The following is a 24219-nucleotide window of genomic DNA, read 5'->3' as shown; positions in this document are numbered from 1 at the left end:
TATAATGCCTACCTACCTCAAGAAGCTTGAAGTCAGGTTACAAAACTGTACATACACTATTTTAACTATATAAATAAAACTAAAAAATCATGTATAGAAAAAAGACCAGAAAGAAAAGTTGCTAACTGTTGTTTTGGTAAGGTTGTAAAATTATGGGTGATGCTTTCTCTCTCTCTCTCTCTTTTTTTTTTTTTTTGGTAATGTGACATTTCCTTATTAATGGAAAAATAATATTTTATGAGAATGATGAAAACTAAAAATAAAAGTTTGGAATATTCTACATGTAATACAATTAGTTAATCCTTATGATAGCCATATAAGGTGGTATCTTACATCTTACAAAATAGCACAAGCCTTCAGCAAAATCTGTAGTAGATAAAATTGTGTGTGTGTGTGTGTTTAAAGATTCTATTTATCTGACAGAGAAAGAGCAAGAGAGCACAAGCAGGGGGAGCGGCAGAGGGAGAAGCAGGCTCCCCACAGAGCAGAAAGCCTGATGCGGAACTCAATCCCAGGACCCTGGGATCATGACCTGAACTGAAGGCAGACTCACAACCAACTGAGCCACCCAGGTGCCCCCAAGAAAATGTGTGTTCTGGGTCATCCGTCCTTCTAGTTCTTAATCTTAATCTTCTTAATCTTCTCCTTATTTATAGTTTTTTTTTTTTCCCCAGATACCTGGTGTCCACTGCTCTTCTCCAACATGTCAAAGGACAATAAAGATTTACTTCTTTAGGGGATTTGCATTTTTATAGTGATCAGCAGTATATACTCTGGAATTAGGAGCATTAGCAAGCAGGTGTTCAAAACATCTGTGAGCCTTGGGACCTGATGGCATCCGGAAATCAGACTTCTGCAAACTTCTGTAGATCAGAGGAGCCTTGATCACAGCTGTTTCCAGGTGCTGACAGATACATGAAAGCTGTTGCCAATTTGTTAACCAGAGGCAATGATACGAATGGAAGATGCAACTGTTCTTTCTAAGGGACTCATAAAGGTCTGATTAGCCTAATCTAAGGCATTGCCCAGGCAATTAGGAGAACATTTTTGGAAAAGCAAACTTCAGAAGCCAAGCAGAGTAGAAGTTTCTACCCTCTACTTACTGCATCTAATCAGATCAGCTCTCATTCTGCACTCAAGCCCCACTGCTGTCAGGCACTGCTTGTTCATTCAGACGTAGTCAGGATCAACCACCCCTTCGCTGGGCATAGACAAGTCCTACTTTTGTAGCAGATGGCCTCTAAGATGTATCTGCATATAACATAGTTTTATAAAAATATCTGTGTACAGTCTAGTAATGTGCTGTACAGTAAGGCAGTCACTAGCCTCATGTGGCTATTTAAATTTATTAAAATTAATTAAATAAAAAATCCAGTGTCTCAGATGCACTAGAGCCACATTTCAAGTGCTCAGATGCCACGTGAGGCTAGTGGCTACTGTGTGGGACAGTGCAGATACAGAACATTTCTATCACCCCAAGTTCTACTGGACAGTCTAGAAGGTAACACTTTCAAATTGCATTTTTGTAGAGGCATAGGTCAGCCTGCACTTAAAGGTGTAAAGCACATCCTGCCCACCGGCATATATGTAATCACTAAATGGTCTTACAGACTTTAGCACTTCTTTCTACTTTCCTTATGCTCTAGATCTTTGCACATACATCACACTCAACACAAACTCTATTTTAGCCTGCCTTCCTCCCTCCTTTTCACTGATGAGGATAATGATTCTTAGGGTAGACTTAGTTCCTACAATGCGTGAAAATGCCCAACTCCTTGTTACTAACCAGAGCTGTACTGGAAACCTGTCTTGTGTAACAAACAAGCTTGAATCCGAAGAGGAATGTATCTATTTGTGTTGCTGAGTCATTGAATTGACTGAGGAAGGTCTGGGGGGCGGGGGAGAAACGAAGCTGCATACGATCGTTTCTATTAGAGATTTTGCTATTTCGGTGTTCACATGTCAAAATAAGTCACTAGACAAATTGATGGTGGAGCAATTTAGTGCCGGAAAAAATGCCTTTCCCAGCAAGATTTGAACTCCTAGTTGTTTTTTCTTGAATCGGATTGTTTTGTTCCCTTGCCGAAAGATTAATTTTGCCGAATTTTAAAGCTTTAACTCTCCTCTTTAATGAAAGCAAAAATAAATCTCTCCAGTCCAGGCCTTTTTAGCTCCCATACGATTATCACTAAAATGCCTTCATGTTATATTTTTGTCTGGAAAACATAACTTTTAGACATTCCTGCACCCACGGGATGACTCTGAATCCCGTCAGAGATCAGGAAGAGCATGAAAAAGCCTCGAAGCTTTTGGTTGAAGATACTGGGGAGATGTAAAGCCTTTCCACCCCCTCCCACCGCGTCCCACCCCCTCCCCCCAAACCTAGGACTACTGTTTAGACTGTTGAGCAGTTCGATGCCAACGATTTACAACGGTGAGGAGCGAGGAGCGGGGGCTGGTGAGTAAAGGGGCTGGGCTTGGTCAGGACTCTTAAGTGTCGGACTCACTGCAGAGCGTTGAGGAAGTCCTTTATACCTCCCCCCTCACCTGCTAGGGCAGGTCGTGCTCAAAAAGTCCGTTCGCATCTACTCATGTTACAGATGGGCAAACCTAAATTTGAAAAGCCCCTCACAGTGACACAGCAAATAAGCCCTCCACGAATCCATGGGTTCAGCCTGGGCTTCGGACACGCTGCGGCTCCACCTGGGAGGCACGGTTTGTGGATCCGGTGTTTTGAAAGTCCGAGGGCACCTGCGGGGTAGGGTGTTGGGTCGGCGGTCTCGGGGCCGGCAGAAGATGGCCATATCTGTAGCTACTTTGGAGTCTAGGACGAACTAGCCTTCCAGAGTTTCTAGAAACTGCCTGTACCCTGCCCAAGCAAATTCACCCAACAGTTGCCGTGAGGTTTATTTTCCCTTTACTCTTTGGTCCCAACTCCTGGGTTCTCCCGTGCTGGATATAAGGTGGGGGTGGGGTGAGAGGCGGTGATTAGTCACTTACTGCAGTCTTGACACCTTTTATATTTGTATTGTCGCCTTGCCTTTAACCCTCTCGCGTCCAGGAAGTACCCCACTACGCCACCCCTGCGTCTCAGCCCCAACGCTGAAGTGGCGACGAGAGGGGTCGTATATTGTGAAACACATGAGGAGACTCCTGGGGCGCCGGCCCGAGGGGCGCCCAGAAGAGTAGGGGGCGCGCCCCGCGGCTTCGCTCGGCGGTCAACGGAGCAGTGCGCACGCGCTACGCCCGCCGCTCCGCGCGTTCCCCGCCGGCTCCCCCCACCTCCCCGCAGCGCTCCTCCTGCGCGGAAGCCCCTCCCCCGCCCCGAGGGGCCCGCCCCCCGCTCGGGAGAGGGCGGTGGGGCGCAGGGAGCGTGCGCGCGGCCCGCCCCGGGCGCGGGCGGGGGGAGAAGGAGGGGCACGCGCGGCGGGCAGCCCGCAGAAGCCGGGAGCCGCGCAGGAGGACGGAGTGCCAGTCGCCGCGGGGCCGAGCCGGTAGGGGGCCGCGGGCCCCGGCGAGGACCGGGGCGGGGGGCGGAGCGGGCGGGACTTGGCTCTGACGCGACTCTTGGGGGGACACTGGCGGGACCCGGCGGCCGGAGCCCCGCGCGACCCTCGTCTCTGGAAACTTTATGCCAGCCCCCACACCTGCTCTCGGGCGGTTCTCGCATCCTCTGGGCGGCCGGGAGGGGCGAGGCCCGGGGCACTCCGCCGCGCCCCCTCCTCGCCGCCCGACTCCCCCGCCTCGCCGGCTGTGGGTGCGCGCCCCCCAACTGCGCCCTGGTGCGACCGACGCCCCGGCCCCGCGTACCGGCCCTCGGGCTCCTTGGCCGGCGTCCTGTAGGCTCCCCTCCCCTCCTCCTTCTTCCTGACCCTCTGCACTCCGGCCGCGCCACGGTCTCTCCACCTCCTCGCCGGCGGTCCTCATCCACTCGCTCCGAGCCTCTCGAGCTGTCGGCGGCCCTTTGCATCTTTCATAGGTTTCTGGTGCATTGATAGAAGCAACTTGACTTTCAGCAATGCCAAGTATTCAACTTGAGTGTTTCTCTGCGGTGGTAGATTGGGGTGCACAGTGCTAACGTGTCTCTCTATTTCTCCTAAGTACCCTCGCTTCAAAGCAAGTTGAGTTGTTTGTGTGTGAGAGGAGTCGCCTGCTGGAGCTGCCTTAGTGGATTGTATAACTATATTTTATTTAGGTGGATGTTGCCATTGGTACCAGCCAGTGTTATGGTAACTGGGCGTCCCAGAGGCAAGGGAAGGAGGAGTGACTTACAATTGCAGTTTTACTGTCTAGGGATTAAAAAAGAAACAAACAAACTACCTTGTACTTTTCATCCAGCAGGACCTCAAGGCATTTGGCAAGTGTTAACTAGCCGTTCTTTGTAGTTTTATAGGAGGGGTAGGCAGAGAGCATTGCCATCCCGTTTTACAGATGTAAAAACAGAGGCAAAGAACCAGGTCCTGATTCCTTACATTTATTTACAGAAGTAAAATGGAATGTTGGAACATCTTCCCTGAGGTTGTACAGATCAGTTAAAAGTCAAAGAGGCTGGGGCCAGGTGTCAGCAGCCCTGTGCTTGAGACTGTCAGCTCTGTCACAAAGTTAAGTGATTCTGGACAAGTCACAGCTGCTCCCTCCATGTTTCCTGTTGTTTAAAATGAGGGGAACATAGGTGCTGTCTTCTTTGCAAAGTTGTGTGTGTGTGTCTGGAAGTTCCACTCCCTTGAGCTGCATTTGGTGATTGTTAGTTGTTGTGGACCCATAAAGGCACCCATTCTTGGGCTCCCTTTAGAAATGCAGAGAATGAGGTGCCCCCGGAATGAATAACTGTCTCTTCTTTCCTGGGGACACCTGAGAATTCACGTCAGGGACAGGCTGAGGCAGGGACCCTGACCCTGGGTGGGGGAAGAGGTTTGTCGGGTGGAGGTAGGAAGGCGCCCTGCACAGGCGGCTTGACACATGGGCCCTATTCCTGCCTCCAGCTCTGACTCATCTTCTGACGCTTGGGGGAGGAGAAGGTAGTTGCTTGATATTTTTGGCTTTCCCCCATAAAGCAGGAGACGGTTTCCTTCATTCCAAGTCGTTTTAACGTCAGTGTCAAACGTGTCTATGCTGAGTTCTCATCTGAAATCTTTCATATTGGTTGAATGCAGGTATGATTTCTGTAATATTCCCTAATAGAATGGCATAAATGTGTATTCATATAAAATATACTGGTCAGGTGTATAAATCCAGGAAGTCCCTTAAAACTTTAGCATGAAAACCTTAACTTTTTTTTTTAAACCTTAACATTTTTAAATGATGGTCTTTAGAGAGGAATGTGTGTTCGGGGAATTCCTTTGTATTTGGGATTTGGGTGGATTGAAAATGCTCATTAATAATCTCTGTAAAACTTAGAACTTTACAGATAATGTTAAAGCCTTCTTTTTAGTTTCTTTTCCAAAAGTAGCTGCTGTGTGTATCTTTATCGATTCGTGTGTATCCTCTTAGACTTTTCTAAGCATTTTTATAATATCTGCACAAAGCGATTTTTTAATTGAAATGAATTATAAAATTAACCAGTCCTGTTCGTAGAGATTTGGCATCTGTCTAGAACAGGTAGCATGCGTTTTAAGTACAGCTGGTTATAAAGGTTCATTACCTCTGTTGCATAGTAGTATTTCTCAAGATGATGGGCAAATGACCCCTTCTTAAAGAGCCTCAGAGCACTTCAATCATTAAGATCCTAGGTGTTACTCTTGGTTAAAAATTAAAACTTTTCCATTAAAAAAATTTTCTAGGACTACTAGTGTCTTTTTCTTATAAGGAAGCATAAGAGGGAGCAGAAGGCAGGGAGAGTTGCTAGAGCAACAGCACCTGGGTATAAACTTACAGGGTGAGCATTTAAGGTAGTAGCTTTATTTATGTAAAGCTGCTCTGAGAAACAGGGAAGTGTTAATGTGGATGCAGTTCAAATCAGTACTTTTCAGGAGCCACGGGAGTTCAAACAGAATTCACATCAAGAGTTTATATATTGGAGGACTTTTGCCATGCTGAAGGCCCAGTGTTGAATATTGGGGGGAAGGCAGATAAGGTCCCTGAAAATTGATGAAACTGATAAGTTAATAGTGACATTTAATTTTTTATTTTTTATAAACATATATTTTTATCCCCCAGGGTATAGGTCTGTGAATCGCCAGGTTTACACACTTCACAGAATAGTGACATTTAGAGAGGAAGTGTTCTTTCCCCACATTGGCCAGAACTGTAATGGTTCTGAATTCCTGGACGTCAACATTTTACTTACTTAACTTCTTTATTATGAATTGTAACACACAGGAAAGCGTATAAAACAAATAGATAAATTAATGATTTAAGAATGCACAGCTGTAATCATCTAGAAGGTCAAGAAGCACCTTCCTTCCATACTTTCCCAAGGACAGCCTCTCCCCTCACCCCAGAAGTAACCTAGCTTCATTGTTGTGGAAATCGCTTCTTTTCTTGTCTCTCGTTTTCCCCCCTAAATATTAATATCTAAACAAGTTTCATTTTGTCTGTGTTCACCTTTATGCACATGGAATCAAAGTAGGTATCCTTTTAAATACTTTTTTTGGGGGGTCAACAACGTATAAGTGTGTGTGTATACATGTGTGTATATAGGAATGTACATACATGCACACAGTTTTTTTAAATTCTTGCAGCACAGTATTTTTTTAAAGATTCATTCATGTTGTTATCTGTGACTGTAATTAGTTCATTCTTGTATGGACGTAGCACAAATTACCCATCATCCGCTGATGGATAGCTGGGTCGTTTCTGGTCTGGGGCAGTTAAGAACAGGGCCTACAGGTGTGTTTATCTGCAGCTTTACTAGCTGATGCCTCATTTCCAGAGTGGTTGGTACCAATTTACATTCCTCCCGTGGTGTCAGCCTTGAATTTATAATTCATTGTATTTGTTGTTGAACCACAGTATGTTTGGATATCACAGTATGTTTGGATAACCACAGTGTGAATGAATGAAGTGGTCTGATCCCTGGGCCTTTATGTACCAGTGTATTTATATATACTTACAGGTTTAATTGTATGGGTTGGACCAACATGCTACCCAAAGGGCAGAGATGGTTTTCCACTCTATTGGGTTGATAAATACCAAAGAAAAATTCTTCCTTTTTTTTTTTTTTTCCAAACAGATGTCTAGTTATAGGAAAATTTAAATATGCAAAGTGAAGAATAAAAGTGTCTAGTTACCTAGAAGTCTTATTTTTTTTAAAGGATTTTTTTGGGGGGGGAAAAAGAGGATTTTTTTTTTAAGTTTTTTTTTTTTTTTTAAGTAATCTTCATCCACAGTGTCAGGCATGAACTCACAACCCCAGCATCAAGAGCTGCACAGTCTTCCAGCCAGACGCCCCTACCTAAAGTCTCATAAAGGTTTTGGGTGATTCCTACTTCTGGGGCCGCTCGATGCCTTGATGTGGTGATTTGTGTTGTGCTGGTGAATGCCTGCCGTGTGCCCAGCCCTGAATGTGTAGGCCGGCAGCGCAAGTTTTAGTGTGTGGTGTGTGCAGGACCCTCAGAGGACCCTCCGAGAATGCTCGTGTGCATGTGCGGGTCCTTTAGGAGGTGCTGAGCACAGACCAAGAAGGCTCCTCTTTCCCTGGCTTTTCCAGAGGAACCACAGCTTCTTCACTATGGGAATAAAGTACTCTTTTACAATCTTTAAAACATACTTTTCCCCCAGTTTTCCTTAGTGTACCATAGTAAAAGGAGTTAAAACTGGGTTTGAAACAGAATTTCTGCTTTTGAGGAGGCAGTTGCCAGGTTAACTTTAATTGCCTGTGTGTGGTGTTATAGCTGGATTTAAAGCTAGGTGTGTTTGGAGTGTGTGCGGGGAGAGACAGGTGGGAGGAGGGGAGAGGGGGAAGGGAGATAGGAGAGGCAGAGGTGGCGGGGTTGTGTCAGGACAGGTATTGGCTGAGTACCTACAGTGCCTGGTATTTGCGCACAATTTGCTTCTGTCCTTGCAGTAGAATGTTCTGCAGTTCTGTAGGTTTAGAAAATACCCTCAGGGCTATCCCTTTTCTTAGCTGGAGGGGTAAAGGAAGAATAATCCAAAGAATGTGAGATTTGTAGTTCTTTTTTAATTTCTTCTGTAAGGCATCCTAGAAAATGGTTATGTGCTCTGTTTTCTGGCTTTCCATAAATCATGAGTACTTTCTCACTTATATATTAAAGTTTTCTTCAGATTCTCTAAAATAGTCATAACTTTAAAACCTACTTATATATAAATTAAAAGTTTAAAGAAAGGATCAAAAGGAGCATCAGAGCCTCTTAACCTGAGTGATTGCTGGGAGAAGTCGTGTTTGTGTTCTCTGGTATCCCTTGTGGTGGGCAGCAGTAGTTGGTGGGAGAGCTCCATGTTCCACCTGCTGCCAGGAAGGGGGCAAAGTGTGGGTGCTGAGTTCGTGGCCATACCGGCCACACAATGTCACATATGCCCACGGCCTTCCCACCTTGCCACTTGCTGTCCTCGCTCTTAGCACTGACCCAGTTTTAGCCACCTCTACTATGGCACCGACAGTTTGGCCAGCTTTTCCCCCTGTCTTCTCCAAGTCTCTGTGGACAAAGGGGCCCTTTTGAAATTCACATGTAACTGCTGGTCTTAACTTCTGTCTTTGTCCCAGAATAGTTTCAGTATCAAAAGCCTAGGGCAGCGGGTCTTCTTGACTCTTTAGTTCTTTGAGTGTGTGGATAACACAGAGGACTCTTCAGGTTGAGCATGCTGCTTCTGTTGAACTAGTAAACATTTCTGTGGCAGATAAGAGCCCATGAAGCACCAGCCTTCCTCCACTGAAGAGAGACACCCATGAGGTGAGCTTGCTTGAAGTTTTGAGGAAGTACTACTGGTAAAAATAAAATCCAGGAGAGGACTGTCAGCATTGCAAGTCACACACAAATTTGAAATCAAAATTTATAATTAAGAATTTCACTCATTTAACTCTTGTGCTGCTCTGGTGTCCTTGCCAAGTTCTCTTACCAAATCAGCTGTGAGTCTGGCTCCCATGTGAGGAGCAGGTGCAGGCCAGAGCCTGGAGGGGGCGTTTGTGTTGACAGCCATTTGTTGTAGTTAATTTCTTCAATTCCAAATAATTTTTATTTTTAGAAATTTCAATCATATACTGGGGCGCCGCCTGAGTGATTTAGTCGGTTAAGTGTCCAACTCGATTTCGGCTCAGGTCATGATCACAGGGTTGTGATATTGAGCCCCACGCTGGGCTCCGTGCTAGGAGTGGAGCCTGCTTGAGATTCTCTCTCCCTCCCTGTCTCCCCCTGCTCGTGCTCTCTCTCCCTCCCTCTCTATTTCTCTCTCTCAAAAATAATAATAAATTAATAAATAAATAAATTGCAGTCATATAGGAAATTACAAAGAACAGGGGTGCCTGGGTGGCTCTGTGGGTTAAGCCTCTGTCTTCGGCTCAGGTCATGATCCCAGGGTCCTGGGGTCGAGCCCCGCATCGGGCTCTCTGCTTGTTGAAGAGCCTGCTTCTCCCTCTCCCTCTGCCTGTGCTCCATCTCTCTGTCAAATAAAATCTTTTAAAAAAAGAAAATTACAAAGAACAAATTTTTATCATTACCACCCCAAACTGGTCATACTCTCTCTCTTTTATTTAAAAAAAGCAGGATGAGGATTATAAAGTTGAATCTTCCTTGGGCCCCTCCCCTTCCTTCCCTACTGAGACCACCATGCCCCATGAATTTGATAGGTTTCTCTCCAGCCCACTTGATTTATTTAAATATCTGTTTATTGTGCATTTTTGATGAATGTCAGAAGGACACAAATCTTCAGTAGCCTTTAATTTGCACTGTAACATAAATATGTTGTATGTAGGGGACGGAACTCTTCCAGGGTTAGAGGTTGTACATCATTTCACATGATTCTTGCTAAAAATAGGAGACGTATTTAATGTTTTACAGAGTTTCAACAACCTGGTTTAAACTTTCAGATAAAGATGATCCAAAATATAAATTAAGTGAAACTTGTTTTCATATTGGATTATGTCTTTTTTTTTTTTTTTTAAGATTTAATTTATTTATTTGACAGAGAGAGAGAGAGAGATCACAAGTAGGCAAAGGAGCAGGCAGAGAGGGGGAAGCAGGCTCCTCGCCAAGCAGAGAGCCTGATGTGGGGCTCAATCCCAGGACCCTGAGACCATGACCTGACCCAAAGGCAGAGGCTTAACCCACTGAGCCACCCAGGCATCCCTAGATTATGTCTTTTCGATTGTTTGTTTGCTTTTTTGTTTGTTTGTTTGTTTGTTTTTATGGAGCCCAGTATGGGGCTTGAACTCACATGCCTGAGATCAAGACCTAAGCTGAGATCAAGAGTCGGATGCCTAACTGACTGAGCCATGCAGGTGCACCAGTACTGGATTATGTCTTAAGTCCAAGAAACTACTGTATTATTTTGTTTAAAAATAATTTTAAAAAATGTACATTTGTGGAGTTTCTTATTTCACTTATTCTCCTACAAATTACAGTAAATAATATTTATCTTTTCCATAGTAGCTTACTTATTTTTTAAAGTAGGCCCCATGCCCAGCACGGGACTTGAACTCAGGACCCTGAGATCAAGACCCGAGATGAAATCAGGAGTCGTACACTTAACTATCTTAGCTGTCCAGGTGACCCTTAATATTATTTTAAATTATTTTTGCAGAGATACTTGCTAGAAATATAAATCCTTGAGCCTTTATCCCCGGAAATCCTGATTATTAGGTCTGAGGTGGGGCCTAGGAATGTGCATCTTAACCAGCAACTCATGTGATTCTCATGCAGTGGTTATTAGGTCCACACTTTGAAAATATTCCTTTGCCATAGGATGATGGCTTTGGAACATAATTTCATCCATATGTTTTCTGTAAAGGGCCAGGTAGTAAATATTTTAGGCTCCAGGCCAAACAGTTTCTGCAGCAACTACTTAACTTTACAGCAAGAAAGCAGCCATTGTTAATGTGTAACCAGTGAATGCAGCTGTGTTACAATAGAGCTTCATTCAGGAACACTTGTCATTTTTTTTTTTTTAAGATTTTATTTATTTGACAGATCACAAGTAGGCAGAGAGGCAGGCAGAAAGAGAGAGGGGGGAAGCAGGCTTCCTGCTGAGCAGAGAGCCCGACGCGGGGCTCAATCCCAGGACCCTGAGATCATAACCTGAGCCGAAGGCAGTGGCTTAATCCACTGAGCCACCCAGGCGCCCCCATGAACACTGTCATTTTAGTTCCATACAGTTTTTATATGCCATGAAGTGTACTGTTCTTGTGATTTAATTTTTAGCTATTCCAAGCTCATGGGCTGTATGAAAACACTTGGCGGGCTAGACATGTCTGCCTGCCGTGGTTTGCCAGCCCCTGATGTGTACCCGCGTAGAGTGAGGTTTGCTGGCCACGACCACATTCTCATAGCATGTGAGTAACAGTGATACAATCTGTATAAATTATGCTAGTATAGTAACATAAAGAATTGTCATAAAGAATTTTGTGTATTGTCTTATTGTATTAGACTATTTTTTCAGGAGACAATGAGAGACAAGGGAAAAAAACTTCAGGAATCTCTGCCTTTGCACTGCCATTTAGTTCAAAACTTGATTCCTCCCTTTGCTTTAGGGGGCCCAGGCACCCAGTTGGCCTCAGAGCGTGGTAGGGCTGCTGTCCCATCAGGGAAAGGGTATGGAGCTTCGTCAGGGTCCCCTCATCTAGTTAATCAGACTCACCTGGTTATCTTACTCTGCTCAGAAACTTACGTGGGTAATTAGATGTTTTTGATTTATAAAGACAAATGGGAAATTAATTTATCAATACTTTATAAGTGAAGTTACTTTGCTATGAAATCACCAAAAATGTGGAATTGGGTCATGGGTATGATACAGAAATCCTTGTAGGGAGAAGGTTGAGGCTTACTGCTTGGGGTTTATGGGTGTTGATGCACGCAGTCAGACAGTGGAGTAAGTGATCTAAGGTTGTCAGCTATTCACTGTTGAGCTCTTAGTCCTCTGAACTTTAAAAATTCCTATTTGCCTTCCTTAAAGTCATAATGACCTTTTTTTTTTTTTTAAGATTTTTATTTATCCATTTGATAGAGATCACAAGTAGGCAGAGAGGCAGGCAGAGAGAGGGGGGAAGCAGGCTTCCCGCTGAGCAGAGAGCCCGATGCGGGGCTCGATCCCAGGACCCTGAGACCATGACCCGAGCTGAAGGCAGAGGCTCAAACCACTGAGCCACCCAGGCGCCCCCATAATGAACTTTTAAGAGATCTCATTTATTAAAAAAAAATCTGCATTTTCTGAGATTTCATAGTCTTGCCTCTCAGAGGGTGGTAGTGACTTTGGCAGTTTTGAGGCACATTTTTAATCTATTTTGGGTTTAATTGTTATGTGTGGTTTTTAAAGTACTCCGCCTCTAGATGTTCTGACCTATATAAATCAAAGTTCACTGCTTAACCAAGAATCTATGATTCATATTTAATTTTTACCACTTCTTGAAGATTTTGAAGTATTTACATAGGCTCTGGCACAAATTGGTTTTTAGTTGTCACCAAACAAATTCAGATGCGATTGTGGGATTTTGCCAGCATTTTCTTAGTTTAGGCTTATCAGATTTTTCATTCCCTAAGACCATCTCATACCTCATAGCAGTTTAGGATTTTTTAGATTCATATCCCCATTATAGATAAAGCACAATGAGATTGACCTTGTGTGCCTTAATCTCTTTTCTTTGCAGTTTTTTCTTCCTCAATGAAATGGGGACATTTTGGTAGTTTTTCGATCAGTTGACCTGTCGTGGTCAGATTGTATGACTAATCAACAAATGCACAACTCATGTAAAAGGGGTTCTGGTCCCAGTGGGGTTCCTACTTTTTTTCTATGTATAGTCTGGGAAGGCCTCTTCACCTCCATTACCTCTGATTCCTCATCTGGGGACCATGACAGCAGAGCAGTACTGATCCATGTGAGGCTGAGTGTGTTCATGGAGCGTCAGCAAAATACGCACTCGAGTTTTTTTTTTTTTTTTTCCCAGCAAGTCCTGTGGGACAGCCTGAGGCTAATCGATAGTGATGCTTCTCCACTTTCCTGTGTATAAAGATCACCTGCGACGTTGTTCACTGTGGAATACCATTCCATAGGTCTGGGATAGGGCCTGAGATGATGCATTTCTTTCAAGCTCCGGGTTGATTCTGCTGCGTCTTGGATCACACTTGGAGTAGTGAGGGGTTATAGAAAAGGGTTTGTGTTCTCTATTTGGAATCTGAAAGTAAGAAAGCTCTTGAATGTCAAGAATGACAGTATGTCCTGGGCGCCTGGGTGGCTCAGTGGGTTAAGCCGCTGCCTTCGGCTCGGGTCATGATCTCAGGGTCCTGGGATCGAGTCCCGCGTCGGGCTCTCTGCTCGGCAGGGAGCCTGCTTCCTTCTCTCTCTCTCTGCCTGCCTCTCAGTGTACTTGTGGTTTCTCTCTGTCAAATAAATAAATAAAATCTTTAAAAAAAAAAAAAAAAGAATGACAGTATGTCCTTTTTTCTTTTTTTTTTAAGATTTTATTTATTTGACAGAGAACACAAGTGGGCAGAGAGGCACGCGGAGAGAGAGAGAGGATGGGAAGCAGGCTCCCTGCTGAGCAGAGAGCCCAATGCGGGGCTTGATCCCAGGACTCTGAGATCATGACCTGAGCCGAAGGCAGAGGCTTAACCCACTGAGCCACCTAGGTGTCCTTAAAAATTTTTAATAAAGATTTTATTTGAGACATATATTACTAAAAAAAATTTTAATAACGATTTTATTTATTTATTTATTTGCAGAGAGGGGGGCATGGCAGAGGAAGAGAGAGAAATAGACTTCCCGCAGGGAGCCCAACAAGGGGCTCAATCCCAGGACCCTGAGATCATGACCTGGGCTGAAGACAGTTAATTGACTGAGCCTCCCATAAATGGCGCCCATAAATGGCAGTATGTTTTAAATGGACTGGAGAAAAAGCACGATAGTATCATCTATGAGACTCCTCCCTGAGAAACAGACAACTCTGTTTTTCAGTCCCATTGACTGTTTTACTTTGCTTCTAGCCTGTGCTTTCTCAGAATTGCTAAGGTACCCACTGTTTGCACCCCTCATTTGAGTCACTTAATGTTAGTCGATCTCCCATTGTTATATGTTATTCAGCTGTTTTATAGTGTATCTTGTTATCAATTTAGGGTGATAAAATGCTAGCACAGGGTGATGGTTTATGTTATATCTTTAGAGCCCTTTCTGGCTATTACTGCATAGTACACCATTCCAAACTCAGTGATGTAAAAATAACCATTTTTATTTTGCTCACAGATTCCTGTAGAGGTCAGGAATTTGGACCTAATGTAGTGGGGACAACTTGTCTTTGCTCCACAGTGTCTGGGGCCAGTGGTGGGACAGTCAAAGACTGTAGGTGACTTGATGGCTGGGAGCTAGAATCATCTATTTGTCTTCACTCACATATTTTGCAGTTGATCCTGGCTACCCACTGGGACATCAGCTGGGCTCTCTGGAGCACCTGCATCTGACCTCACCCCATGGTAACTCTGTTGAACTTCCTCACAGCATAGCAGCCGGGCTTTAAGAGCAAGTCCCAAGACAGCAAGGTAGAAGTGTGTGACATGTTTATAATCTAGCCTCAGAAGCATTATTTCTGCTGTACTCTTTGGTGGAGTTGGTCACATTGTAAGGTCAAGTGGGATAGGAGATATTGTGGTCATTTGTGGCAAAGACCTTTTCCCACAATCCCCACATCACTTAGAGTAGTGTTGAACACATGGCATGAACTTAGTGAAGACTCTTGTGTGAATGAGTGGCCAGTAGTTTTAGTACCTAGGTGGGTGAGGACCAAATTCAAAAATACAGTTCCAGATATGAACAGATTACCCTGATACCCAAATAAATATGTGCTTTCACCTTTTATAGTTATTAACAGTCTCTTCTCAGTATTCTACTCATTCTACTTCCAACATGGGAATCTCTGATATGGAAGTAAACTTGTTGAAGTCTGTGCTTCTATATATATGTCACCATAGGGCCATACTTTGTTCCTTGCTCTCATCAAGTGGACTGCCTGTGTCATTCTTTGGACTGTGGTGTGTTCTTCATCCCGCAGCTCGTTAGTCTTAAAATGACTATCCTTTGTTAGGCTCAGCTCATGGGATGGTGGTGCACATGAGGACACAGGACCAGTCCGGTCACAACTACACAGGCAGTTGCTGTACAGCATGTTATGTATCACCCTGTGGAATATCTGTGGCCAAACCAGAATGGTGACTCTGTCCTTAGCTTTATGTGTATTATGTTTGTTTGTCCTCATCCCAGGACCTCTTCATATCAGTTCACTTATGTGGTGGGAAAAGCAACAACAACCCCTCCTGCAGAAGTAAGATGTTGAGGTGTTTTAGCCAAATTTTAAAGCTTTCCAGAAAAGCAAGAACAATTTGCATCTTTTCATTTTAATACAAATATAACTCAACATTTGTTTGAAATTTTTTTTTAAGATTTTATTTGTTCAGAGAGAGGGGGCATAAGCAGGGGGAGCTGCAGGTAGAGGTAGAAGGTGAAGCAGACTCCTTCACAAGGAGCCTTATGTGGGACTTGATCCCAGGACCCTGGGATCCCAACCCAAGCTGAAGGCAGATGCCCAACTGACTGAGCTACCCAGGTGTCCATATGAGTTTTATTTTTAAGAGTTTTAATTTTTTCCCCAATGGAACATATTTCTGATTTAATAATGAAAATTAATGAGAAAAGTATCATTTATTTATGGCAATGTAGGCTAACACGCTTCTGTTTTAAAAAGGGTAACTTTATCTAGTTCTTAAAAAAACCTTATTTAACAGAAAGAGAAAATGTGATTATATAGGCTTTTCAGGTATTAAAAAAATAACAGTGTAGGCCTCAAGTATATACTGTGTCCTTCTGAAATTGCTACAGCTAAAAATAATTTAAGTCATTTTACACGGTCATTTCTAGCATCATTATGGCCATTTTCTGCGTATTCAGTGTGAGAAGAGAGAAAGCAGTAGGTAGAATTTCAGTTTCTAACTGTCTATTCTAGTGGTCATTTGCTATGATTAAAAAAAAAAAAAGTGAGAAAGAAAACTAGCCTCCATGGCACTGGGATGGATGCTCTGAGTGCATCAGGACACTAGCTAGTAGTTCCAAGGCTGCTCCCGTACGGATGCCAGTGCTAACTCAAAGCCGGTGTCCACATCCCAGGGCTTCTGCAGTGCAGGGAGCAGTCATGTGTTACCAGCTTCTGCATCGAGATTACGGGCCACTTGGACGGACACTAATTCTGTATCCTTTCTTAGCACTTTAGTGCTTTCATCATCTGCAAGATGTTTCTTAGAACTTGGGGAAAAAAAGTACCTCTCTGGGGTTGCTTTAGGCCAGCTCCTCCTTTTTGTCTTGCAGCCCACCCCATCCCGTCTTCATTCTCCTGGCCAGGAAAGTGTTTTTTCCCTCCAAGTAGTAAATGCAGCTGTCAGAGCAACTTGGAAGGACTGAGTTGACCACCATGGACAGCGACATGAACTTGCCTTGGCACTGCCTCTGGTCATCTTGGAGACACCTGTGCTGCCCTGGGTGTGGCGACTCAGAGAGTACTTTGCTGTCTTGGAGCCCTCAAACATGCCTCAGTCTTTTACTCTGCTAATACAGTCCCCTCTTCTGTCCTCTAGTACACATTGACTAAGATGATTTTGACGAACTTGGGATGTCATACACATGTATTCTTTTCTCCTTTATGATCAGAATCTCCTGGTCCTGGCCCTGGAGCACATTAGGGCTTCTTGTGCCTACTGTGGAACCACCCCTTGCTGAGGTACCGCTGCTCTCCCGGGGGGGGCCTGTGTCCCGGATGGTATACAGGTCTGTGGCAATATTTCCCTATTCTGGGCGACAGGAGAAACGAGTAGCTGAGCCCTTTTGGGCTTTTCTTTAAGCAGCATTCAGCCCTGTGTTTCCTGGCAGATCGAAGACCCCTTACCCGCAACGTAGGTGCTGGCTGCTGGTATCACAGTGCTGCAAGGCAGGCAGTGAGGACACAGCCAGTCCCCACGGTCATGCTGAAAGGCAGCATGTGGGCTTGAGCTAGGAGCCCAGATACCTTGGGTCTTTTCTGGTTCTGTTGCGGATCTTCTCTGAGTGGAAATCATCTCACCCTTTCTGAACCTTATAGTTTCCGATCTGTAAAAGGGGTCAGGAGTGTTTGTCAGAGGAGCATCGCTAATATTTGTGCCCTCTGCGTGCTCTCTGGCAGACGCTGTAGTTCGAAGCCGCGGAGCCAGCTCCGACAATTTGCAGCAGGTTTGTTGGCATGAGACTGACTAGCAGCAGCAGGGAGGGAGCATCATGTCTGTCTCACTTGGATTCTGCCCTGAGGACTCACAGTCTGTTTTCTCTGCAGTACCAAGTACCTTATCACTGCCCAACAGAGGAGAGTTAACGGAGTAAGTTAGGCTTCTGGGCCATCCATTATTCACCCCTGACGACACTTGGGCTGCAAAGACCAGTGAGTCTGGGACCTTCACTTGAGGAGGGCAAGTGGCCTCCCAAACAGAACGATAATTTGGGAGACCACAAGGCTGAGTTACTATTAGTTAGACAGTGACTCAATAATCTGGTTGGAAATTTGATCAGCATCTTCCAGATTTTCCAGTAAGGAGGGAGTTCTCACCAGCAGTTTGAGAGCCCATTTTTTTTTTTTTTTAAAGATTTTATTTATTTGACAGAGAGAGATCACAAGCAGGCAGAGAGGCAGGCAGAGAGAGAGAGAGAGAGGGAAGCAGGCTCCCCGCTGAGCAGAGAGCCCGATGCGGGCCTCGATCCCAGGACCCTGAGATCATGACCTGAGCCGAAGGCAGCGGCTTAACCCACTGAGCCACCCAGGCGCCCTGAGAGCCCAATTTTGTATTTATCAGTGACTTTGCCTTTTTCTTTTTTTTTTTTTTTTTAAGACTTTATTTATTTATTTGACAGAGATCACAAGTAGGCAGAGAGGCAGGCAGAGAGAGAGGAGGAAGCAGGCTCCCTGCTGAGCAGAGCGACTGATGTAGGGCTTGATCCCAGGACTCCGGGATTAGGACCTGAGCCAAAGGCAGAGGCTTTACCCCACTGAGCCACCCAGGAGCCCCTATCAGTGACTTTGCTTTTAAAATCACTAGGATTGTGCCAGGGAAAGACTTGGAAGTGGCATGAGACTGTGCTCTGCAGCAGGAAGGGATGTTCTCCTCTATAAGTTCTGCCCATTTCCACTTCCATCTAACGCACACATCTGCACACATCTCCTTAGGTGACTGCTTCCTCTTCCTCTTCATGGTGTGATTTCACCTAAATACTGCGGTGTGCTGCTGTCCGATGCCGGTCCCCCAGAGAAGGCTCTAGCCTTGGGTGAGGCAGCACCCCATAGACAAGGGCTGACTCTGGGGTGGACTCGCGACTTACCAGGGCCAGCACTCTGAGTGCCTCAGTTGTGAAGCAGGGAACTAACTGGTGGCTCACCCCAGCGTCGACCTCTACAGTGGTTCTCAAAGTGTGTCCTCTGACTGGCAGCATCACCTCAGAAATGCCAGTTCTTGAGCCCCGCTCTGAAACTCTTAGGGTGTGGTTCAGAAATTTAACAAGACTCTGATGCATGCTAAAGTTTGAGAACCACTGCATTATGAAGCTATTACTGTTTTATTTATTTTTTTATTGAGGTGGAGTTGATGTATAACATGTTTCAGGTATACAACATAATGATCTGATACTTACTTTAACACAAAATGATCATCACAATAAGTCCAGTAATATCCATCACTATGTAATTACCAATGTTTTTTGTAATGAGAACTTCTAATATATATTCTTTGCAGCTTTTGGATATGCAATACAGTAATATTAACTTGTACATTACATCCCTGTGATTTATTCTATGACTATAGGTTTGTGTCTTTTAACCTCCTTCGCCCTTTTAGTGCCCCCTCCACCACCTCTGGCAACTGCCAGTTTGTTTTCTGTATTGGTGAGCTCATTTTCATTTTCTTTTTAGATTCCACACATAACTGATAGAATATTTTTGTCTTTTTCTCTCTGACTTATTTCACTTAGAAAAATGCCCTCAAGATCTGTTTATGTGGGCGCCTGGGTGGCTCAGTGGGTTAAGCCGCTACCTTCGGCTCAGGTCATGATCCCAGGGTCCTGGGATCGAGCCCCGCATCGGGCTCTCTGCTCAGCAGGGAGCCTGCTTCCTCCTCTCTCTCTGCCTGCCTCTCTGCCTGCTTGTGATCTCTGTCAAATAAATAAATAAAATCTTTAAAAAAAAAAAAAAGATCTGTTTATGTTATCTCAGTGTAGGATTTTCTTTATGACTGAATAATATTCTGTTGTGTATATACCACATTTTCTTATCTGTTCCATCTATCAGTGGCCCTTAGGTGTTTCCATGTTTTGGCAGTGAACATGGGGGTGCATATGTTTTTTCAAGTTAGTGTTTTTGTTTTCTTCAGATAAGCACAGGGCCGTGGATTGCTGGATCATATGGTGGTAGGGTTTTGTTTTGTTTTCAGTAATCTCTACCCTCAGTGTGGGGCTTGAACTCATGACCCCAAGATCAAAAGTTACATGTACTGAGCCAGCCAGGCATCCCTGGTAGTTCTATTTTTAATTTCTTGAGCAACCTCCATATTCTTTTCAGCAGCGGCTGCACCAGTTTCCATTGCTGCCAGCAGTGCAGGGGGCTTTCCTTTTCTCCACAGTCTTGCCAACAGTTGTTATTTCTTGTCTTTTTGTAACGGTTGTTGTAACAGGTATACAGTGATATCTCACTGTGGTGTAATGCACTGATTTAAAGATGTTGAACCATTCTTGCATCCCTGGAACAAATACCCACTTGATTGTAATGTATGCATCTTTTGATGTATTATTGAATTTACCTTACTAATGTTTTGTTGAGGATTTTTGCGTAATGTTCATCAGGGATATTGACCTGTAATTTTCTCGTGTCCTTGTCTGGTTTTAGTATCAACATAATCCTGACCTTGTGAAATGAGTTTGGAAGTGCTCCCTCCTTTTTTATGTTCTTGAAGACTTTAGAGAGGTAGTATTAATTCTTCTTTAAATGTTTGGTAGAATTCAGTGAAGCTGAGTGGTCCTTGATTTTTGTTTGCTGGAAGGTTTTCGATTTCTGATGCAGTGTTCTTACTAGTTGTTGGACTATTTTATTTCTTCATGATTCATTCTTGGCAGATTGTATGTTTCTAGGAATTTGTCCATTTCTTTTGTCACATTTGTTGGTGTATAATTGTTTATAGTAGTCTCTTATCCTTGGTATTTCTTTGTGGTATTGGTCATGACTTCTCTTCTTGCATTTCTGCTTTTACTAATTTGAGTCCTTTTTTTTTTCCTTGGTAAGCCTAGCCAAAGGTGGTCAATTTTATCTTTTCAGAGAACCAACTCCTAGTTTCATTGATCTTTCCTAGTGTCTTTTTAGTCTCTATTTTTTTTTTAAGATTTTATTTATTTATTTGACAGATATTACAAGTAGGCAGAGAGGCAGTCAGAGAGAGGAGGAAGCAGGGTCCCTGCTGAGCAGAGAGCCCAACATGGGGCTCGATCCCAGGACCCTGGGATCATGACCTGAGCCGAAGGCAGAGGCTTTAACCCACTGAGCCACCCAGGGGCCCCTAGTCTCTATTTTATTTTTACTTTGACCTTTGTTACCTCCTTCCTTCTTACTTTGCTTCATTTGTATGTCTTTTGCTAGTTCCTTGAGGTTTAAAGTTAAATCCTTTGAGAGTTTTTTTTTTTTGTAAGATTTTATTTATTTGACAGAGACACAGTGGGAGAGGGAACACAAGCAGGGGGAGTGGGAGAGGGATAAGCAGGCTTCCCACGAAGCAGGGAGCCCGATGTGGGGCTCGATCCCAGGATGCTGGAATCATGACCTGAGCCAAAGGCAGATGCTTAATAACTCAGCCACCCAGGCGCCCCTTGAGAGCTTTCTTGATTCTTGTTGTAGACATTTATCACTGTAGCTTTCCTTCTCAGAACAACTCTTGCTGCATCCCGTGAGTTTTGGATTGCTATATTTCCATTTTCCTTTGTATCAAGGTAGTTTTTGATTTCTTCTCTGAGCCATTGGTTGTTCAGTAGCATATTGTTTAACCTCCACATACTTGTTAATTTTCCAGTTTACTTCCTGTAATTGATTTGTTTCATACCACTATGGTTGGAAAAGATGCTAGGTATCTAACTTCAGGTATCACCTCAGTCTTCTTAAATTTATTAAGACTTGTTTTGTGGCCTTATAATCTGTCCTGGAGAATGTTCCATGTACCCTTGAAAATATGTATTCTCTTGATTCTAGATGAAATGTATATGTTAAGTCCATCTGGTCTAAGGTGTTGTTTAAGACCGATGCTTCCTTATTGATTTTCTGACTTGGATGATCTATCCATTACTGGTGTTAAAGTCCCTATTATTACTGTCCTGTTGTCTATTTCTTCCTTTAGGTCTGTTAATATTGATTTATATTTTTAGGTGTCCTGATGCTGGGTGCATAATTTTTTTTTTTTTTAAAGATTTTATTTATTTATTTGACAGAGAGAAATCACAAGTAGATGGAGAGGCAGGCAGAGAGAGAGAGGGAGGAGGAAGCAGGCTCCCCGCTGAGCAGAGAGCCCGATGCGGGACTCGATCCCAGGACCCTGAGATCATGACCTGAGCCGAAGGCAGCGGCTTAACCCACTGAGCCACCCAGGCGCCCCATTAAAAAAAGTTTTATTTGTTTATTAAAAGATTTTATTTACATATCTGACACAGAGCACAAGCAGGAGGAGTGTCAGGGAGAGGGAGAAGCAGGCTCCTTGCTGGGTAAGCACCCCCCTCCCGCCATGATGCAGGGCTGCATCCCAAGACCCTGGGATCATGACCTGAGCCGAAGGCAGCAGCTTGACCTACTGATCCACCTAGGCGCCGTGTAAAAATATTTTTAAGTAATCTCTACACTAGCGTGGGGCTTGAACTCACTACCTTGAGATCAAGAGTCACTCTGCCGACTGAGCCAGCCAGGCACCTGTTTGGCTCATAATTATTTACAAATGTTATATCCTCTTGTTAAATTGAGCCATTTATTGTTACGTGATGCCTGCCTTGTCTTATTACAGTCTTCATTTTAGAGTCTTTTTTGTCTGATGTAAATATAGTTACTCCAGCTTTCTTCTGGTTTCCATTTACATGTAATATCTTTCTCTGTCCCATCACTTTCGGTCTGGGAGTGTCCTTACATCTGAAGTGAGTCTCTTGTAGGCAACATATAGATGGGTCTTCTTTCATTCAGCCATTTTGTTGTTTGTTTGAAGCATTTAGTCCATTTACATTAAAAGTAATTAGTGGGCGCCTGGGTGGCTCAGTGGGTTGGGCCGCTGCCTTCGGCTCAGGTCATGATCTCAGGGTCCTGGGATCGAGTCCCGCATCGGGCTCTCTGCTCGGCGGGGAGCCTGCTTCCCTCTCTCTCTCTCTCTGCCTGCCTCTCTGTCTACTGTGATCTCTCTCTCTGTCAAATAAATAAATAAAATATTAAAAAAAAAAGTAATTAGTGATAGGTACATACTTATTGCCATTTTGTTCAGTTTTCTGGCAGTTTTGTAATTCCTCTGTTGCTTTCTTCTCTAGCTCTCTTTGTGATTTGATTTTGTGGTACGCTTAGATTCCTTTATCTTCTGTGTACCTTCTGTAGGCTTTTGCTTTGTGGTTACCATGAGGTTTACATGTAACAAGTTATAAGAATCTATTTTAAGTTGATAACTTGAGTTTGAATATATTCTAAAGCTCTATAGTTTTACATACATCCCTGATTTTGTTTCTGATGTCCCATTTTTTAAAGATTTTATTTATTTGAGAAGGAGCAAGTGGAGTGGGGGCGGGGGAGGGAGAGCAGAAGGAGAGGGAGAACCAGGCTCCCCACTGAGCAGGGAACCAGATGCAGGGCTTGATCCCAGGATCCCAGGATCCCAGGATCGTGACCTGAAGCAAAAGCAGACACTTAACTGAGTGAGCCATCCAGGCGCCCTATTAAGTTACTTTTTAGAGAGTGCATGTGTGAGTGTGGCGAGGGGGAGAGGAGAAGCAGACTCCCTAATGAGTGTGGAGCCCAACTCAGAGCTTGATCTCAAAACCTTGAGATCATGACCTGAGCTGAGACCAAGAGTCAGGTGCTTATCGGATTAAGCCTCGCAGGTGCTCTTTTGATATCCTATTTTACATTTTTTGTCTTTTATATCCCTTGACTAGTTATTGTAGTTATAGTTATTTTTATTACTTCTGCCTTTTAAGATTTTAGTTGTTAGGGGCACCTGGGTGGCTCAGTCGTTAAGCATCTGCCTTCTGCTCAGGTCATGATCCCACAATCCTGGGATTGAGCCCCAAATCAGGCTCCGGGCTCAGCAGGGAGCCTGCTTCTCCCTCTCCTATTCCCCCTGCTTGTGTTCCCTCTCTCACTGTGTCTTTCTTTGTCAAATAAATAAAATCTTAAAAAAAAAAAAAAAAGATTTTATTTGTCAGAGCACGAGCAGGGGTAAGGGCAGGGGGAGAGGGAGAAGCAGACTCCCTGCTGAGCAAGGAGCCCAATGAAGGACTCCGTCCCAGGACCCTGGGATCCTGACCTGAGCTGAAGGCACCCCCTTAATTGAGCCACCCAGGCATCCCTGTAGTAGCTTTATAAGTGATTAATCTACCACCTTTTTATATTATTCTAAATTTTACTATATTTACTTTCACCAGTAAGATTATCCTTTTATGTGTTGTCCTGTTACTAATTAGCACCCTTTCTTTTCAGCTTCAAGAAATGCCTTTAACATTTTTGCAAGGCCAGTTTAGTGCTGATGAACTCCTGTAGTTTAAAACTCTTTCTCCTTCACTCTTGTATGATGGCTTTGCTGGGTAGAGTGTTCTTTGAAGTGTTTTCTTTCACTGCCTTGAATATGTTGTGCCACTCCCTGTGCGCCTGCAGAGTCACTCCTCAAAAATCCGAGTCTTATGGGGGGGCGGGGATTCCCTTGTATGTAACAAGTTATTTTTCTCTTGCTGCTTTCAAAAAGTCTGTCTTTTAACATTTTAACAGTTTAATTATGATGTGTTTTAGTGTGGGTCCCTTCAGGTTCATCTTATTTGGAACTCTCTGAGCTTCCCTGGGTGTCTGTT

The 24219-nt window shown here is 44.0% G+C and overlaps 1 protein-coding gene and 2 long non-coding RNA genes across 8 annotated transcripts in view; 2 read left to right on the top strand and 1 right to left on the bottom strand.

The window, feature by feature from the left end:
* The window catches only part of LOC116576905, a 26601-nt gene extending 23351 nt beyond the window's left edge, over positions 1–3250 (bottom strand). For 2 of the 3 annotated variants that reach the window (XR_004280337.1, XR_004280339.1), the window contains exon 1: positions 3001–3250. This is a non-coding gene — a long non-coding RNA (uncharacterized LOC116576905). The remainder of the gene's footprint in view (positions 1–3000) is intronic. The other variant, XR_004280338.1, reaches the window with a different exon arrangement.
* Positions 2436–24219, top strand: part of DUSP14 (dual specificity phosphatase 14) — a 27967-nt gene continuing 6183 nt past the window's right edge. Inside the window, exon 1 of one of the 4 annotated variants that reach the window (XM_032319468.1) lies at positions 2436–2458. The gene's annotated coding sequence lies outside the window, so the exon portion shown is untranslated. Of the gene's footprint in view, positions 2459–2569; positions 2716–3370; positions 3495–3561; positions 5154–24219 lie in introns of those variants that run through there. The other 3 variants (XM_032319467.1, XM_032319463.1, XM_032319466.1) reach the window with 3 other exon arrangements.
* LOC116576906 overlaps positions 21898–24219 on the top strand; it is an 18749-nt gene continuing 16427 nt past the window's right edge. Inside the window, exon 1 of the long non-coding RNA XR_004280340.1 lies at positions 21898–21995. This is a non-coding gene — a long non-coding RNA (uncharacterized LOC116576906). The remainder of the gene's footprint in view (positions 21996–24219) is intronic.

Source organism: Mustela erminea, chromosome 18, assembly GCF_009829155.1.
Source record: "Mustela erminea isolate mMusErm1 chromosome 18, mMusErm1.Pri, whole genome shotgun sequence".
NCBI lineage: Eukaryota > Metazoa > Chordata > Mammalia > Carnivora > Mustelidae > Mustela > Mustela erminea.
This window is presented reverse-complemented; position numbering and strand designations above follow the sequence as displayed.